Genomic DNA, 17,762 nt, shown 5'->3' with positions numbered 1-17,762 from the left:
CACCAAGGTACAGCAGAAGCAGAAAGTCTCCAAAGGCAGAAGTCTCCTTTGCATGCTGTTGCAGGGAAGGAGGAGGATGGGAAGGGCAAGAAACCTCCTGAAATTCTGCCTGACCTGCAGGAGCATCTCTGTGACCTCTTGGCTCTGCCAGACTGCTGCTTTCAGCCCCAGGAAGTGGCATTTTGAGGAGAGCAGCACTGGATCCCCCATGGCAACAGCTGTCCCCCTATGAACTGATTCATTTGTCAGCAGCAACTCTGACTACAGAGCACAGTGTGACCTGTGAGCTGCCTTGCCAATGTGCAAATGCTGGCTGTGAAATCGAGAGAAGAAAAGCAGCAAACATCAAAATTCCCAGTCCAGGGTGAGATTCCTCTCTGCTGTGCTTCCAGCTGGGGCTGGGGGTCATGAAAGAGGATGTGCAAACACAGTGTGCAAACAGTGCTCTTCAAAATCTCTGACCTGTCTTGGAGTGGTTTGCTTTGTTTTAGCTGACAGCACGAGTCACTGACAATGCACAAAGTGCAACACCCCTGCAAGCAGCAATCCTGCTGGGCTCGCCAGCTGGACAATACCTAAGGAAGTGCTGCAGCAACTTCTCCTCAATATTTTGTATTATAGTATATACTGGCACACTATTTGTATGTTCAGCAGGTGACTGATCAGGTGCTGCAGATTGATATTGCTGTCTATCAATACAGAGCTCTTCTGCAGGATGCTGATGTGAAATAGGCCTGTAAGAAAAAAAAAGGTTTGAAGGAATGCAAATTGCATGGAAATACATAAATTGGATGTGATGGGGCCTGATAAGCACTAGGGAAGTATTTTATAGACTATGCTCTATGCCCAGCTCTGCAAAATGCACTGTCACTTATCTGTACACTGGGTATTCTTTCTGTGCTTCACCTTTCTCCCTTAGAGATGAAGATGTGGAGCAATCAAAACATTTGGTAATACTCTGTGTTTCACAGCTCTGCTCCTCAGCTGCTGGTGTTTTACCAAACATTATCTCATCCAGGATTGTAATAGCATGCAGGAATATGTGCCCTTTACCAGCTGAAACTTTAATTTATCTTAGTAAACAATTGCACTCATCTTAAGTTAAATATTTGGCTCAAAGAACTCGACTGCACAAATATAAAAAAATCTTACAAGGAAGCTGGAAATAAACTTTTTACAAGGGCATGTAGTGAGAGGAAAACAAGCAATGGATTTAAAGTGCAAGAGGGTAGATTTAGATTAGATGTTAGGAAGAAAGTCTTCACTATGAAGGTGGCAGTCATGTGAGCCAGGATCTTCTGCTGTTCTTTTAGTCTCTGAAGGTGCTTTTGGGGAAGGGCATGCTGCAGCCTAAAGCATGGGATTTATAAAGGATGCAGAAAGGTTCCTGAAAACACAGAAGGCAGAAAAAAATTATGTAATATATAGATGAAATGCTGAAATATGGGAGCTTTGAAGGTTTGGGATGTTCAGACTGCTGGAAATAAAACTGAATCATTGATTGTGACCTGGAAAACTTTGATAGGAAGAAAATATCAGTTAGTGCATGGCTTGTTAAGCTCAGGGAGGAGGAAGGTATGATGAGTTACAGAAGCTGGACTCTCAAGATGGAAAATTTGAGTAGGAAAATATAAGGTGCTGATATGAACTTGACATGAATAGCTATTAGAGCAGGAAATAGGGAAAGAGCAGGGTCTCCACCTCTGGGAGACTCCCAACATCAGCAAGGTATTTCCATGGAAAACTCTGGCTAACATAAATTGCCAGGCTTCAGGAAGAGAACAAGAATATCCTGTAGCAGCTGTGACACCTCTGGTAAGGTAAGGGAACCCACTGTTTCCAAAAGGACTTAATCTCTCTGGATCAGTGAGCAAAAGGAGTGGGATCTCATTTTATCTTGCTACAGTCATCAAGTGTTGTGTTGGAAGTCCCCAGTTCAGACACATGCATCAAGCAGAGGCACATACAAAGAGGCTGCTTGGGTGTACTGCCTGTTGCTGCTTGACACCTATGGGAGCTACAGAAATGCAAAATCTACCTATTAAATTAAATTAGTACCACTAAGGTATCAATAAATAAACTGGTCAGTTTTCCAGTTTTTTTTTTGCTGCCAGAGATGTCATCTTCCTTTAAAATTAACCATTATGTGCCAAGTAAGACTTTTACAACAAACACCAAGGAGTGGTTTGAGTGGGAGGTGCAGAAAATAGGGCAGCATAATCAGAGGCAGGCTGAAATCAGTCTCCTGCTGTCCCTGACCCAGAGACTGTGCTGAGATCTCTGCTGCATAAAGACAAGGCATGTCCTTGCCTGTGCATTGCAAGGAAGGTCATCAGGGATTTACAGGAATGACACAGGAGAATCTGAGACGTTACATTTGCAATCTCAGAGTAACCCCAGCATTAACCTGTACCCTAGAAGAACAAGCTTTATGCCACAGGTTCCCCTGCAATACCAAATCCAGGTAAAGGATTAAATTAGCAGTGCAAAACACACATCTGAGCAATCAGACATTGATTTGGTACTTGCCTAATTTTCACAGTAAGAAGATAAATGTAGTTATTTTAGCATAAGAAAGAAATAGTAAAATTTGCTGGATCACAATGAACAAACCCTTTTGAGGTGGTCTTTCTCTCAAGAAAAGCTATTTTTTTTTGTTTTTTAAAGAAAAGAATAGAAGCATTTTTGGTGGCCAGCCAGTTCAGAAAATGAACTGCCAGTGTTATGCTGGTCTATTAGTATGGATACCAAGAGGCACTCTGCTCTTCGTTTACATTGCAAAGGAATGGTTTCACATGCTAATGCTCTCTTCCCATCAGTGTCCTACAAATGGAATCATGACAGCATCTTGCAGTCTGGCCTGGATGCATGCAACAATCTCAGCAGAAATCCATGCTAAGTCCTCACCCTTGCCTCCTGAGAAGCAGCTTTTTAAAAAAGAACCCAAATCTCCTCTGAGCACAGCAAATTGCATTATTTGTATTCAATAATATTCTTTTTGATAGGGTTCATGTCAATTTGAAAAAGCATTTTAAAAAGGCAGAATGGTTCCTTCCATAATTACAGCTACACCAGCTTAATTTACAAACTCCTTTAAATCTGTTGACACATGGTAATAGTGGTATTTAATCTTTGTTCTAATATCAGATTTATACTGGCTTGGTACACTCAGTGCCTTTCATTGCCATTTTCATCCCAAGTGCCCTTCATTTTTCAAAGATGGGTAAAGGAAAAATTTCTCTAAGACGTGAGTGTCTGGAAATGCACCACAGTACAGGTTTTTATTCTCCTGGGAGACTTGTGTCAAAAGCAGGGAAGGGAAGGGAAGGGAAGGGAAGGGAAGGGAAGGGAAGGGAAGGGAAGGGAAGGGAAGGGAAGGGAAGGGAATGGAAGGGAAGGGAAGGGAAGGGAAGGGAAGGGAAGGGAAGGGAAGGGAAGGGAAGGGAAGGGAAGGGAAGGGAAGGGAAGGGAAGGGAAGGGAAGGGAAGGGAAGGGAAGGGAAGGGAAGGGAAGGGAAGGGAAGGGAAGGGAAGGGAAGGGAAGGGAAGGGAAGGGAAGGGAAGGGAAGGGAAGGGAAGGGAAGGGAAGGGAAGGGAAGGGAAGGGAAGGGAAGGGAAGATGACACTTAATTGACAACTGCTCAGAAACTTAGACTGGTCATAAAATGCTAAAACACACACTCCTTGCCCCCTGTGATCCAGAATGTTAGTAATTCTTAGACACCCTTGAGAATCTGGGCCTGAAATTCTGATTTGAGAAACAAAAAACTGAAAATATACTCTCTTTCCCATCACAGTTTGCCAATGAAGGAACCAAAAGATGCACTTTGAGAGCAACAGAGAGTGCAGACAGACCACTTGGTACTAAGTGAGAGACATAAGTCAACTACTTCTGTTCTTGATACTGCAATTATTCAACACATTCTTCAAACTAGCAGTTTTCCCAAAACAGATCAAATTGCAATCTCTAAAATTCAATCCCCATATACACTTATTTAAAAAAACTATCAATCATCACCACATAGTGTTGCTTTCTCTCTTGCAAGCAGCAATCCTTTTATCAAGAGGAGTAATAAGGTAAAGTATACATGGCCCTTCTGCCCAAGATGGAATTCACAGCTAGCACCCTCAGAGCTCTATTGGAGCCATGGGTGATGCTGGCTTACAGACTGGTGAGCCTGACCTTCAGGTGAGTTTGACTCCCCAGGATGCAGAGAGTCCCAGGATCAGTAGGAATTCAGGAGCAGGAGTGGGTGACTGGATGTGCAGCACAGTCCTGGGTGCTTCTTGCCCCCTGGACCCACTCCAGCAAACCTGGCCCTGGTGCAGTGCCAAGAGGAGCCTGGGGGCAGCTGTGTATTTGCATGGGTCTGGCACCCACTGTCAGCTGCAGAAGCCAGGTCTCCACTCCTGGGCTGAAGCAGGGTTACTGAAACCTTGTTGAGAGTAGTAGGAATAAAATAGAAGGAATAAAGGAAAAATCATACATCTAAGAAATTAAATACACGGTCTGAAATAGTTTGAATATAATTAAATTGCACTTGGAGTTTTCCCTCACATCAATCAAGCCAGCTATTAAATATTTTTTATGTGAACCTTAGGAAGATTTGATGCTCTAAACCATTAAACCCAGATATTACAATTTCCCCCGTGGCCAGTATGAGCATCGTATTAATCATGCAGCACCCACTGCGAGCTATTTCTACCATACTGCTTTTGTCCAGTCCCCTAAACTATTACCATCCATCTACTACATAAATTTCCTGTAATGGATTGTAACGAGTCCTCTGAGTGGCACACTGACTGAGTGATCAGAAGAATTGGATTTTTTCTTTCCTTTTCAACATTTTAATGCATTATCTTTAGTGATTCATATGCTTCAGTTTTTTCCAGGTGTGCTTTAGGGAAAAATGAAAATAACCCACCTTCAGCATAGGCTCAGCCTCTTAGGAGAAACTGCAAGTTTTTGTTATTACTCTAAACAAGGTTTTCTGTTGCAGAAGATCCAGTTAGAGCCATTACTGTTCCCTGTGTCCCCTGGGCAGGAAGTCTCTTCTCAGGCTATTAATCGCTTGCTATTTTTTTTCCTATGGAAAAACAATAAGCAAAAAACCCAAAGGATCCTCATTGGTAATGCTGTTCATATTACAGATTAAATTGCTAGAGGAAATATATAGTTTGGCATGTGAAAATTTTTCTATGAATCTATACGTAAACATATAGATTTTCACGCCTGTCGGCGCAGCCATTTGCAGGTCTGCATTAAACAATGAATTTCAATGCCAGTGCTGCCACTCAGCAGCTCTGCTGCTTCTGGCTCTGATGGTAATAGATTGTCTAAGAAATCTGGACACGTTCATTTTGCCAAGGGATCGTGTGTTGCTGGAGGTAATGCACATCAGAGGAGATGTCACACTCTCAGAAGAAGTGCAGAGGCGTTAAGACAAGCCAAATTCTCAGCTGCTTATATTCTTCCTTACCAGGGTATCAGGATATCAGGGTATCAGGATGCAGGCTGAATTTATAAATACTGGAACAGGATTTGTTGCGTGACAGAAGCTCTTGGAGAGAGAGATATAGGTTAGACTTTTTGCCTTATTATGTCTCAAAGAAAAGTGATTATCTGTGTTCACAGTTTAAATTAAATAAATATGTTTAGTTGTGGAATGATAGAGAGGCTTCAGAAGAAGGGTGCTTCAGACAGCACATGCTGAGGGCTGTCAGGGGAAAGCAGAGAACAGCAGCCACCTGTGTTTTATGCTGCACAGGTTTCCAAATGCTTCAGAGCAGCCCTGAGAAATTTTGCAAGTGTTTAAGAAACAACTGTCTCAAAATGAGCACTAGTTATTGGCTCCCGTTTGAAAACCAGTTTTGGGCCACTGGTAACTTCCCTGAAGAAGGAGTGAGGAGAAATAAAACCTCTGCTGGGGATTAAATGAGAGCCAGAGACATGGCTGTAATTTCACTGTGGCTGTGGAGGCACTGGTGGAGAAGGGAGGGAGGATTGTGATGGGATGTTGTGTTGGGTTTAGCTGGGGATAGCAAGAGTAGCAGCAAGAAGAGAGAGTCTCATGGCATCTCCTTTGTTTCTGCCTTTCAATCTTTTTTCCTATCATGGTTTAATCCTTTAAATATATTTTGCGTTCATTTCTCAAATAACCAGCAGACATATGGTGCTAATGAGAACTAGAGAGGGTTTGTTTTTTTAATGAGCAAGAGCAGCTGGTAAGCAGAACATAAAATTAAAAATGGAGGGAAAAAATAAGCTCAAGGGGATAGATAAGGTTATTAATCACAGCAGAATTCCTCAGCTCTCTCCTCTGATGAGAAGCATCAAGTGGAGTGGGACACCAATGACCTTGAGACGAGTCTGTGACAGCCTTTTGCACCAGGTGAAAAATAAGTGGCTGTCTGATACATTCAGCTGTGTCACAGCTCTCCATGGCAGCAGAGATGCTCTGCCCTGTCCCTGTGCAGGCAGCCTGGCTGGTGGCAGCCCCTCCAGCTGCCCCAGACTGTCACAGCATGACCCTTCATTCAGGAGGGAAGCCTGAGACACCTTGTGGGTGCATCTGCCAAGGGACAGGTGAGCACAGACCAGCAGTGACCCATCTGAAAGGGAAATTGGAAAGTGGAAAAAATTGCATTCAGGGGTAAATTTTGCATTTCTGAGTGGTGCTGCATTGCTGGGAGGATTTTTGGCAGATGCTCACAGCTTTCTTTAAATGAAGCCCACTTCATTTTCTGCTATTTAAACATGTCATCTTAAGGAATACAGAACAATGAGGGAGCTTTCCCAGGATGTACCTCTGTCTGACTGAGAGGCTTAAAGTAACACAAAGAGCCATCCTGCCCAGCAGCCCAAGGTTTTTGCTGCACTACACAGCTGCTTTTAAAAACCAAACCTATTTCATTTAATGACTTGAGGCAGACAGAGCCCAGCTCACAGCTTCAGTGCTAGCTTACATTCACCAGGAAACACACACTTTTCAAGACTGCTGAATCAATCTGCCCTTTCCACTCATCAGAACTTCTCTGGATTGTCTTGAAGCCTGTTCCTGCCAGAAGCCTCCTGTGCATGTGGTTACTGCTGGCCTGCAGTCAGGGTACCCCTCCTACCCCATGCTAGACATCACCTGAGTCACAGGCATTATCCATCCTGTGATGCAGGGAGCCCCAGGCTCTCATGGGCCCTGAGCACCTCCAGCTGCACCAGTTCCATGGCTGAGGTTGTCCCTGTGCCTTTTCCAGAGAAACATGTGTTTTCCATAGGTATGTCTGACTCTTAAAGTCAAGTGGTCCTCTGGTCTTTGCATGTGCCTGGCCATGAAAGACAGAAATTATCTGATGTCTGTTCTAGATGTCTGTATTGGACCAGTCTATTCCTGCAATCCAAGGACAGAGAAAGAAGGGGGATTTGTCTCTCCTGATAGAGGCACAGCAGTTTGGACAGGTTAGTAGCTTTAGAGACCTTTCTCTACAGCAGCCATGCCAAAGGATAGTTCTATCCCCCCCTATGGTTACTGGAGTACATTGATCCCAGTAACTGTGGGGCAGAAATACAATTGTGGTCCAAATTCCTTCCTCTTTTCTGCAGGCTAAGGACATTTATGGACACCAGTGCTGCTTTCAGTGTTGGTCCTTTTGGTGCTGACAATGGTGAGGAGGGACAGGCACGGCCCTCTAGCTAACCTTTATTTGAAAGGACCCAGTTTGTATCCCCTGAGACACACTTTATGATGTGCAGAAGAAGTGTGTGGCTGCAGTGTGCCTTCTTGATCTGAGCTGCAGCACTGCTGTAGATGTACCTTAAGAGCATTTAAGAGCATGAACATTCCCCATTGCTGGCTTCTGTGGCATTATTGATCTCACAATTATTATGCTGAAGGATGAGGATTATGATGATTTATACAAAACAAAAGCAGCCTCTTTGCTGAAAAGAATCTTAGGCAGATTATTCATCCCTAAAATTTTGCCCAGAACATGCCCATAATTTCCAGAGTTAAATGCATGCTGCAGTAAAGTGACCACCCTGAGCAAAAGTCTATGTCATGCCTTTTCCTCCTTCAGCAGTGTAGTCACCTTTTGCACCTCTGAGGTGTACTGAAGCTTGCTTTTTTTCTCATAATTGAGCAAAATGTAAGGCAGCAGGCCAGCCATTGTTACAAAGGATAATAACTTCCTTACAAGGTGAAATGATAAGAATTTGGCTATATGGGAGAAAGTTCTTGTTTGAACATGTAATTTGAACAAGTAGCAAAGAGAATCATCACAGCTGAATGACACTAAGTGGCTTTTTCTATTTAATAAATATAAAAAATATCTTTCTAGATCAGTTGGATGAGTAATGGAAGCACTCAAACTCTTTAGGGACATTTTTGCTGTCTTGGAGGATTGGATTCCTTTTGCAACTAGGATGAGAAGAATTGAAAAGGCAACAGTGGGAGATGATTGCTGCTGCTAGCAGCAGTGAAGAATGAGTGCAGATGTATTAGGTTTTGCCCCCCACATGGTAACAATCTTTCTAGGAACAAAGAAATGTGCTGTGTGCCATGGGATTTGATGGAAAAGATGGGTGTGAAACTTCAGGGACATAGCTGAACATGCTGGCTTCAGAGACAGGCAAAATAATTCCATTTGCTTCTTATGTAAACCTGTAAAGCTTTTGGTGGACATAAGCACCAGGCATGCAGTGGCAGCCCAGCTCTGTGCCTAGAAAATGCTCTCCTGCTGCACACAGTCCCAGCAATCTCTTCAGGGGACGACTCCAGTTGCTCACTCTCACCAGGACTGACAAGCACTGTTTGAACTGTTTGTGCTGTGAGATTCCCACAAGCCCATTGTGGGGGTGCATGTTTTCAAGGGTTGGCTAAGGCAGCTCTCTCTTTTTCACTCTATGATAATTATAGTGATATTTTTTGCTGCATGCAGTGCTGAGAGGGAAGGGTCCCGTGGTGTGCCTGAATGCTGCACAGTGTAAAGCAGCACAGTGCTCCCTCCTGCCTTTCCCAGACCTCCCCAGCCTCTCAGAAGGGAGAAAAAGGCTCATGTAAGAGGGAGGTTTATGCTGATGTTATTCAAATGAGCAATGAACAAATAAATGGCATTGACTTTGCTTTTCAATACATTTCTTCAGGCAAAATTACCCACAGTGCTACTTAAACCTCCTTGGGGGGTCTTGACAGTGTTTTCTTTCCTGCCTGCTATAGTTTGAGGAGAAAAAAAATATTCTTTATTGTACTAGCACAGCCCACAAACTTGCTTAGGCCCAGATGTGAAACTCTTGTCTTAGAAAGAGCAAGGAGGAAAGAGAAATCTGAAAATAGGGAAAAATCTCAAGGGAGACATTTGCAATTATACAAAGTTCTTCCTTCTGATTTATATTTCTGATAATATCTCTGCCACTTATTATGAAATTCAGTGTTTGTAAGTAAGAAAAATAAGTCTTTGTATGGAGCAGCTGCTGGATAACATGACAGAGCAGAAATATTTCAGGGTGAAAAAAAAATCAATACTCAGAGGGGACTGAATGGCTCAAACTACAGGTAAGTGTATGGAGGCTGCCATGAAGAGCTTAGCACTTTGAAATTCACCCTGGTCAGTAGAAATGGAAACTAATTTCCACCTGGCACCTTTTCTGAGGCTATTTGTTAGAACCTGTCAAGTTGATATGACCTCTCTTTCCAGACTCAAGAGGGCAAATGCTTCTATTTCCTATTTGCAGTGTGTTTATCACCAGGGCAAAAAGCAGTCTTAGCCATTAGATTGGGGAAAAAAAAACCCACAAAAAACCCTAGCAGCAGAAATAGCTAGTTCCCACAAGGAAGGGCAATAGCATGTTATAGGAAATTTGCACAGCCATGGATCATGCACTGGACAACAGCTTTGACTCTAGTCAAACTTCCTTGAGCTTATGCAAGTACATGGCATGGCTGACTTTGTGTGAGAGTCAAATCATTAAATGAGAGGTGTCACAAAGCACAGCCAGCAGAGGGGCTGCCTGTTTGACTTTTGAATCCACTTTGGTGGGAGAGTCACAGGAAAGGCACTGAGCCTCATCACCTGAGCCAAGGACACAGCACTCATCAAGGGCAGGAGACCCATTTGATTGATAACAGGATAGAAAGGCAGGAGAATAATATTGACAAAAGACATTTCAAGGAAATGGAATTATTCCAGGAGAGCTTTGCTTTTACTGATTAAGAACAGAAGGGCTGCTGAGCATGGACTTATCTCTGTCATGTTAATTTCTCCAGAATAGTGGAATGGTTGAATTCTTCAAAAAAGCCCTTCACTAATAAAATCCAGAGTAGATTAGAAGACAACTATAATCCATCAGTCATGACAATTTCAGCATATATTGGAACCAGGAAATTTTAGCTAACTGTATCTGGGAACTATCTGAGTTAGTGAGGAGGTCTTTGTAAGAAAAGCTCCTTTTTATCCTGCTGCAGAATGAGTAATACATCCTCCAAATAATACCTACCTCTCAGAAGATCAGTTGGAAAGTGTTGGCTAGGAGTAAGTCTGTAGACCTGCAGATCAGCTGTGCTTTTACCTGTACAAGTCTGAAGTGACAGAGCAGGCAGAATTCCAGCTGTGGCTCATCTGGTGGCATTCTGGAAGAAAGCCTGTTGTGGGGGATTGGTGGCTGTCAGCCCCCATGAACTGCAGGACCACTGGAACAGAAGTGTGAAACATCCATTTCTGAGTTTGCAGAATCACAGAATCATAGAACATGCTGAGCTGGACAGGACCCATCAGTATCCCAAGCCCAACTTCTGGCCCTGCACAGGACCACCATCTCACACCATGTGCCTGAAAATGCTGTCCAAATGTTCCTTGAACTCTGTTGGGCTTGGTGCTGTCACCACTTCCCTGGGGAGCCTGTTCCAGTGCCCTACTACCCAATGATGGGTGAAGAACCTTTTCCTGATGTCTAATCTACACCTCCCCTGACACAGTCTTAGGCCATTCTCTCAGATCCTGTCACTGGTCATGAAAGTGAAGAGATCTGTACCTGCCCCTCCTCTTCCCCTCATGAGGAAGTTGCAGACTGGATGGAGGTCTCTCCTCAGTCTCCTTCAGGCTGATAAGACAAAGTGACCTCAACATCTCTTCATGCAGCTTCCCCTCAAGGCTCTTCAGCATCCTAATAGCCCTCCTTTGGACTCTAATAGTTTTATATCTTATACCATGTCACCCAAAGGTGCCCCCAGCACTGGAGGTGAGGCTGCCCCAGCTCAGAGCAGAGCAGGACAATCCCCTCCCTTGCCCAGCTGGCCATGCTGTGGCTGATGCCCCCCAGGACAGGGCTGGCTCTCCTGGCTGCCCAGTTCCAGTGAGGAAATGTCCATTCCAGTAGAGGCTGCACTCACAGGCAGTGTGTAAGGTCAGTGGCACATCCCATCTTGACATCAGTGACCATGTTGTCAGTTGTTGGGAGGCACATGTAATGCAGAGCACAGAAACTTGTGAGACTTGCAAGACCTCACTAGAGTGGCTTCCGTCTCCTGTGGAGACTCAGGCTGGTAATTTCAGATCCAGCAAGAGATTTCTACATGTGGGATCACTTGGTTTCACTACAAATTGATGGATATCAACATATCAAACTTTCTGCATGCCCCACTGGGAGAATACCATACCCTGAATGTTCAAGGATCTATAAAGATTTAGACATAGTGGTTACTATTCCTGTTTTCCCACCAAGAAGGTGCTTTTGCTTCCATAGTGCTCTCACTGCCTTGAGCCTGACCCAGCTGAGACTGTGGGCAGCCTGTACAGTAGCTGCTACTCGAGCCTTACCATGCATAATTTTCATTTACTTGGTGACCTACTTTCAGCTGTTTTTACCTGCAACATAGAAGAAGTGGCCAGTACCTCTTCCCTGCCTGAGATGAAGCCCTGTGTGTGTGCTGAAGGGCAGTGGGCTGTGCTCCCCTAGAGACTCCCAGCTGGCTGACAGCTTCCCATCCTCCCTATGGAAGTGACATCCTTCCTTGGTGAGAAGTGACACTGCAGCCACCACAGCACAGTCCCCTGGCAAGGCACAGCCTGCACAGGGTGACACTAACATCAGCTCGTTTGTTGTGTTGGTTTCTTTCCTGAGCAAGGAGGAGAAAACACCTTCCTTTCATTGCAAACTGCCTGTATGTGCTGTAGATTATTTCCATCATACCCTTTGTCTGTATTACCTGCATTAATCTAGTACAGTGTGGGATGAAAGTGTGCCCCTGAGACTAAGCATGCATGTAACTTTAACTACCAGCTGCCAACATAGATGCAAAGTTGTCTCTTCAAACTACTCATAAAACCCTGTGGATAGTGACATTAAGTAGTTCGCTTTTTTGAAATGCAGGCATTAAGTTTTTTTTTAGTGTGTTGACACATCATTATATTTCTCAACAAGGCAAATTAGAGCAATGATATGGAGTTTTGTCTTGAGAGCCTGAGGATTTTTTTATGGTTCTGGGAGCCTGCATTAAGACAGAATGTAAAATGGGGTATAAATATTATAACGATGAGTTATTTCTTCCTGCTTGCTAAGAAGCAGCAGAACCACTGGTAGTAGGCAGCATATCCCATATGGATTACTTCTATTATATTTTAACAACTGCTGCATGTACTAATTGCTTTTAGTTCATAGGGACCAAGATAATGTTATGAATACTCAAAGGAGAACTTACATTTTGTACATGACAGCCATGGCTAACCATCTCCTCAGTGGCTCCTTTGTCCTGCTCCGGCTGTGATGACACCCAGGTGGGACCTTCCTTTTCTGTTTTGTTTTTGTCACCAGTTTTGATGTCACTGTGAAGAAGATAGTCTTGAAACCCTTGTTCCAGGGTCTAGCTGCATGACAGCCTATCCCAGAGGTGCCTACAAGGATGGAGTGTGCATGTCCTGATTAGGAGCAGATGGGGTGTGTGGGGGACATTTTTAGTTTAAACCTGACCATCACTGGGTGCTGGCATTTGCTTGGGCTGCAGCCCAGCTCCTTGTCAAGGGAAGGGATGGGTGAGCACAACTGCACCCTGATTTCCCTATGGACAGAGCCGGACCACACAAGCAGGGCACAATGCTGTATGCTCCTAGCTCAGGAGGAAACCAGAGAGAATCTCCTTACATACATCTAACAACATATATGCTTAGCAGGAGCTGATGTTCAATAGGTGCTACTGATGTATCATCCAACCTTCTGCAAACCACAGGACTCATCGTTCTGCTTTGCACCCAGCAGTTTGTGTTTGATCACAGTAGGATTCATATTTTGGCACACATAATGTTCAAAAAAACCATCCAGCCTTCATGTGACACTACAAATGGGGAGAGAACATATCATTTTCCATGGTCATGTGTTCTGTTGGCTAATTATCTTTCTTCTTATAATTGCATGCCTTATTTCTCATTTCAATACATCTGTCTTCAGTTTCTAGCTGCTGCAACTAATTTTTTTCTCTGCAAGATGAAGAAGGAATGTGGTACTGAACATTTCTGCAGTCAGGTCACCCTCCAGCCCCCTCTTTGATACAGCAACCACAATGAGTGCTTTAAGCCTTGTGAGGTAGTTTCTATAGTCCTCAAATAATTTTAATTCAATATTTAAAAAAAAAGCTTCCATTTTCTTGGTCAGGTCTTTGAGTTGAAAAAATTATTCCAGTAACAATTTCTGTAAACAGGAAGGATCTAAGCTACCATCCAGTGCCTGCTTCTTTGAGCTGCTCCTGCCATCCCCAGTGAGACCTCACAGCTCTCAAGTTTGTCCATTTTGACCCCTTGTCCCTGGTGTTTCAAAAACAATGGACACTGCATCTCTTGCTCTAGCTACAGAGCTTGATGTCTGACTGTTTCCAACACTTTATTTTGAATTTCAGCTGCTGTAGTTTAAGATAATGCCAGATAAACCTCTGAAGAATCAGACCTTGAAATCCAGAGTTTCCCTCTGTGTACTCTGTTTTCATTTGTGGGCTACAAAGGCTCCTCTTCTTTCATTTGCTTTCTGATTCTCCAAATGTACCCCCACAGCTGGGAGGACAGAGCCATCAAGAGGAGTGCAAAGTGATACTGTGGGAGCACAGGTGCTACCCCAGGGGTTTGGGTGTTCCCTTGACAAAAGGGTGATCAGTCTCCATTCATCCAGCTTGAGGAGCACTGAAATTCGTGTCTCCCCCTCCCTGGGTGATTGCTCTGATCACCAGCCTTTTCTACCACCTTCAGCATACAAACAAGGAATGAGGCAGTGCTGTATGCCCAGCAGGAAGGTAACAACTTGGGAGCAGAAGTCTGTTTCAGTAGATCCATCTCAGGCTCCCTTAGGTACAATGGCAGAAAGGCAATAAACTTAAATTTATTCCAGACCAGACCTTAACATTTGAATCTTAGAGGCTGGTCCAGGTTTGGAGCCCTTAGTTATGTGGCCAGAGATGCTATTTAAGCCCATTCATACAGCTGGAATCAAGATCCCCAGTTTATCATGGCCCAGAGAATGTTGTGTTGAAGAACCTGAAATGTGCAGACAGTAAGTGCCAATTATGCTTTCTTAAAGAACATTTTTTTAATATAGAGAACATCTAATCAACAAGATTTAATTAAATTTCCCCAAATAATAAGTATTTTCTCACTTAATTCAACTATTTGTGATAATAAATCCCTAATTAATGGTAAATATAATTGCAAACCCAGCACTAAATTCTTCTCTTGTGGGCATCAGTGTCGCTCTGGGGAGAAGGTAGTTCAGTGTTGTAAATGTTGCAAAATTTGGAGCATAGTCATTTGATCTTGAGTTTGAAATGTCTTCTTCTATCTTTTTATTGAGAGACAGGCAACTGCTCCAAACAGGAAAATGATTGAATAAATAAATGCCAGAAGTACACAGAATTCAAGGATTCCTGCATTAAAGTATAATACTGTGCACAGTGGCATGTCTCATAAACACATTTGGATAGAATGCTGTCAGCTCACAGCAAACCCTGAAAGATGAACCACTTGTGTTGTGTGGCTCTTGCTTAAAATAGCTGAGTTTTATCATTTGATTGTGTAATGGAACAGAGCCCTGAAGTTTATGAAGCTGACCCGTATTTCAGGAAAAAAGAAACAAAGAGAATGCAGGAGAATGCAGACTGGATACCTAGATCACAGGATATAAAAGCAGCAGGTATCAGCTGTGGATGCAAATTTTTTATGTTAAGAGAAGTCCAATAGGAAGGTCTTTGGGTGCTGGGCAACTTGTGATTGCCTTCCCCTTATAGTTTTATGATTATTTTTTAAATCTAGACAGTAAATATCAAGACACAAAACACTGGTTCCTTGTCTCTCTTTCAGAAGCATTTTCTAGTGTTGTACACATTTCTGACTCAGCCAAGGTCTTCTCAATGAAAAGCTAAAATGAGTCTGCATTGAAATAATTAGTTCAAAGCAGCCTGCAGTGTTCACCTACAGCTGTGAAGGGGCACTGGGGCTGGTTACCAAACCTGGTGAAAATGTCTGCTGTAAATGGGGTTGCTTAAAAGGATCTGACTGACTTGAAATAAAATTCTTTAGTTTCTGCAAGTTCTGTGCAGTTTTGTTCCCTTCCTCTTTGGAAGTGAAAGTTTAGATATTCTTGAGTGTTACCTTTATTTTCCAAGCAGTACAAGTGGACATTTAATGATCTCCAGATGATGCATGATAAGAAAACAGTCACTGACACAGGGCATTTATAAGAACACTTCTAACAGAAAATCATAACAGAAAATTCCATCTTTTATTTCACATGTCTTGTAATTCTGGAATATCCATCTTACTGTTTATGGTCTGTCTGGCTCTTCAATCCTGATAACTTCCTAAGTGCACCCAGGGGCAAAACTAAATAAAAGTCAAAATAATTCCAAGTAAGGAGGTACTTGCCTTCAGCATTGCTTTTCTTTCTCCAGAATGAAAGCATTTAGTTAAAAATTGTCATTAAAACCAAAGACAAAACTTCTGTTATTACTCTTCATCCAAAAAAGAAATCCTTTAGCTCCTACTGAAAATCAGAAGAGTATATAAAGACTATTTAACAAATATTGCTATTTCTGTCAAGTTAGTGGGGCCAGAAGGACCTTTGATCTGCCTTAAAGTAGAAGTTATTGTATTTTTATTTAATCTAAAGTTGCATTGAACAGATAAAAAATTGTGTGTTGTTTTATTGTATTTCTGCAGACAAAGAAATGTGAGTCCCAGCTGTTGGGTCTTTACAATCTTCCATGAAATATAAAAAATTGCTGTAGCATGCTTTAAAATAACGCATCTGCATGTGTTCCTTGTACATTATATGAAAGAAAATCTGTTTTTGAAGACTTATTGCTTTTTTTTTGTATGCATGAGTGACTATTCACTCTTGTCCTTCCCCTTGTGACGTGCAGAGCACGTTTGTCTTCACATGACCTACATGGTCCATCACACAGTCCAAAAATCCATTGGCACACATCACAGATGATTAGCTGGCTGAAAGTGACTAGGAAGCAATGGATTCTATGGATTGCTTCACAAAACTTCTGAGATAAAGCCCAGATTCATTAGGAGCATTTAATTTTTGGTGACGAAAAGCCATTGTTCCTGGGAAAATATTCCTCTACTGCTGCATTTGGGTTATAGCAGGCTGGATCCATATTCCCTTTAGATTTTTCTAATTTCAATGGATTGTAGTTTGTTTTCTCCTCTTGGTTTCTCTGCCCAGAACAGGGTCTTTGCCTCTCTCCTTCTCATGAGAAGAAGTTTTGCAGCCCTGCAGCCCCAGACCACCTGCAATGAAGATATGTCTTCGGATTGCCAAATGTTAAAATACATTTTTTTTCCAAGAAATTCTACCAGAAGCAGTCTGAATTAACAATTTAGTCTCCAGGGACAGATGCATAAGGGTAAACTGTGCCCAAGCACTGCAGACTCTCCAAAAAACCTGTCTTGCTTTTAACCCAGAGCTGCACAGATTGTGGCTCAGCTATAGAACACCTGTAGACAATTCAATGCCTCATTTCTCTCCTCCATGAATTCTCTGGGGAACACAGTGAACTTCTGCAGATGGCTTCTTCCTCATAATGTCTCCTGCAGCCCATCTCCTCCCTCCTTAGCTGTTTCCACAATGGAAATAATCTCATCTCTGCAAAAGTGAATCCCTCAGCTCTTCTCTCCTGCTCAGTTACCATTTGTTGGATATTCCTCATCAAGTGACTTGTTCCCTACCAGAAAAGTCAGTCAGTGACTAGTTAGTGAAAATCCAACTCTTAAAAAGTCCAAATTATGTGCTGAACCAAGACTTCCCTCACCCCACCTCATAATATAGGGTCTCTTAAATGGTCAGTCTCCAAAGTTAATTCACATTTCTCTTCTGGTCATAGCTAGGTGCAAACATTACTCCTGTGGCACCTCACTGAGAACATACAGCATCCCCTGAAAATACTACCATGTAAAATGACAAGAATTCAGAAAATTCCTTGGTTTTGGTACTTAAGTGAAACATTTGTTACAATATTTATTTTTCTCTAATTTGCCGGTAACAGGATTGACTGCTGTAACCTCCTTGATTTGCACATGACCAACTTTCATTCTGCAAAAGGCAAGATCTGGCCAAATGATGCCCTTGTACCTTCCTGTTTGTACCTATTGTACCAAATACCTGCTTGTTTTGTATATACCAGGTTAATTTGCTCTACATATATGGGTTTGCTTAAAAATCCCCACAAAACACAAGTTCCTTTTACTACACAGGCATAATTCTCTCATGCTTTAGCTCCATCCATTAACAAG

At 42.8% G+C, this 17,762-nt stretch overlaps 1 long non-coding RNA gene across 1 annotated transcript; it reads right to left on the bottom strand.

Annotated features, from left to right (window-relative positions):
• Nucleotides 1-649: 649 nt before the first annotated feature.
• LOC306809510 lies at nucleotides 650-10,687 on the bottom strand. The gene is made up of 3 exons (XR_013776252.1): nucleotides 10,558-10,687; nucleotides 4,925-5,086; nucleotides 650-734 (listed from the first exon to the last, which is right to left on the bottom strand). It is a non-coding gene; the product is annotated as an uncharacterized lncRNA (long non-coding RNA).
• Between the last annotated feature and the right edge of the window lie 7,075 nt (nucleotides 10,688-17,762).

Source organism: Erithacus rubecula (assembly GCF_903797595.1).
Source record: "Erithacus rubecula genome assembly, chromosome: 1".
Taxonomy (NCBI): Eukaryota; Metazoa; Chordata; class Aves; order Passeriformes; family Muscicapidae; genus Erithacus; species Erithacus rubecula.
Note: the sequence above shows the minus strand (reverse complement) of the source record. Positions and strands in the feature narration are given on the sequence as shown.